The sequence below is a fragment of the Dermacentor silvarum genome, chromosome 9, assembly GCF_013339745.2.
Source record: "Dermacentor silvarum isolate Dsil-2018 chromosome 9, BIME_Dsil_1.4, whole genome shotgun sequence".
NCBI classification, from domain to species: domain Eukaryota; kingdom Metazoa; phylum Arthropoda; class Arachnida; order Ixodida; family Ixodidae; genus Dermacentor; species Dermacentor silvarum.
The window spans coordinates 152,718,867-152,721,485 of record NC_051162.1 but is presented as its reverse complement, the minus strand read 5'-3'; positions in this window follow the sequence as shown (position 1 = coordinate 152,721,485).

Below are 2,619 nucleotides of genomic sequence, written 5' to 3'. Positions count from 1 at the left end.
AGAGAGAGAGAGAGAAATAACTTTGTTTTGCCCAAAATGTGCTTAGAGGAGGGGGTAATGACTAGAAGCCTCCCCCGTCCCCCCTTCAGACGGCGGCCGGCAGCCCCTGAGCCGCGGCGGCGTCTTCAGCCATTTGGACTATTCTTGCTTGAACATCCGGGTCCGAGCTGAGTTGCACGGTCTCCCATTGCTCCTCATTTCTTATTATTAAATTTGGCTGTTGTGGTTTTGAACAGTTATTGTTATGATATTGTTTCTTTGGGCATGCCCAGATTATGTGTTGAAGATCTGCTCGGTTGTTACAATGCTTACATATGTCTGTGTATACACGTCTGGGTGATAGTGACTGAAGGCAATGGGGTTGGGGAATGTGTTGATTTGTATTAGCCGCCAAGCCACCGATTGCCACTTGTTTAATGAGCAATGTGCTGCCGGATATCTAGCCCTGGCTAGTCTGTAATGATCAATAATTTCTCTAAAGGAAACCAGCTATCTCTGCCCGACCGGCGGATTGCGAATGCGTCCGTGTTGGTGATGGTGACGTTGTCTCGGTCTGCGAAACCTCGAGCCGCGTCATGCGCATTCACGTTGCCTGACAGGCCAGAGGGGGCTGGTGCCCAGATGATGTGTATTTCCCTAACTCGGTCTCCGTGGAAACCAGCCTGGAGGATTTTTTGCCCCTTTGGCGAGATGCGTCCTTAAGCGTAATTTAATATGGCGGTCTTGGAATCACTTAATATAATTTTATATTTGGGAGAAGATGCATTGCTAGTGCAATGGCGACCTCTTCTCCTGCCTCTGGCGTTGTTAGTAGGACTATGCCTGACGCAATTGCATGTCCGTGATTATTGACTACTGCCACTGCCATGGCTTGATGTTCGTAGTCGGCTGCGTCTACATAAAGCACATCTTTACAAATTTTCAAACCTTATTCCTAATGCTTTGGCTCTTTCTTTTTTTCGTTCTTCGTTATGCAAAGGATGCATGTGTTTGGGTAACGGAGGGATATATAGGTGTCTCCTAATATCCGCTGGTATATCTGTTTTCATGTCAGTTCTAGGTTCATAGTTGATGCGCAGTGATTCCATAATATGTATTGCGGTTTGACTTTTAGAAAGCCTCTCCATCTGGGCAGTTCTGTGAGCTTCTATATATTCTTCTATCGTGTTATGGAGTCCCAGTGCCTCGAAATGTTCATTCGAAGTGGAGACCGGGATCCCCAGAGCTTCCTTGTAGGTTTTCCTCATCATGACCTTGATTCTTTTCTTTTCTTAAGTTTTAAGGTCTGAGAATGGCGCTACGTAGACGATCCGGCTGAGAACAAAGGTTTGAATTAGTCTGATCAAGCTATTTTCTTGCATACCGTGGTGTTTATTTGCTATGCGCGAAATAAGATGCGTTGTCTGATATGTAGTGCTTTCTAACTCTCTGATGGTTTCAATATTGTAGCCGTTGTTCTCAATCCGCATACTGAGTATCTTTATACTTGTAACCAGCGGTATGGTTTGTCCTTGGTTTGCGAAGAGCTGTATATTGGAGACTTCAGTTTTGTTTATCCCTCTTGACATTGGCTGGTATAGCAGGAGCTCGGATTTCTGCGGGGAGCATCCCAGACCTCTCGACCAAACGTACGCTTCTACCGCACCAATCGCATTTTGCAGTGTGTCCTGAATATGACCATCACTGCCTCCCGCTATCCATAGCGTAATATCATCGGCGTATAGGCTATGATTTATATCTTCAATGTTGTTAAGTATTTCTGGGAGGCGTATCATGGCGACATTGAAGAGGAAAGACGAGAGGACAGAGCCTTGTGGCGTCCCCTTGCTTCCCATCTCTAGTTCGTCCGACGCCACTCCTCCTATTGTTAAGATTGCTCTTCTGTGAGATAGAAAGTCTTTGATATATTGGTACGTCTTACGCCCAACTCCTAATTTTTCCAGGTTTTCCAATATTGCTTCATGTTTCACATTGTCAAAGGCCTTGGTTAGGTCTAGTCCCAGTATGGCCCTGGTATCCATCCGGGAGCCGCCGTTTCCGTCTATAATTTGATGCTTCATTATGAGTATTATGTCTGGCGTAAATAACTTTCGGCGGAAGCCCACCATTGTGTCTGGAAAGGCTTCTCTGTTCTCCATGTATTTGTTTAATCTGTCGAGGACCACGTGTTCCATCAATTTCCCAACGCACGAGGTCAGCGAGATTGGTCTGAGGTTTTCAAGCTGTAGTTTTTTGCCTGACTTCGGGATCATTACGATTTTTGCTGTTTTCCACTGTTTTGGGATTTTGCCTCTTTCCCAGCAGATGGTCATGTATTTTGTGAGAGCTTCAATAGACTGATCATCCAGGTTACGAAGCATCTTGTTGGCAACTCCGTCTGGGCTCGGATCAGTTTTTGTGCGGAGGTTTTGAATAGCCCCTTTTACCTCTGCCACGGTAAAAGGACGATCGAGTGCTTCGTTGTATGCCCCTGCATGTTTGTACCAGGGTAATTATGTTTGTACCAGGGTAATGTTTGTACCAGGGTAATTATGTATTATGTAGCAGAGTAAAATGTTTGTACCAGGGTAATTATGTATTATCTTGCTTAGTTTGTGCTTTTGCGTCGTCTTGCTCTTA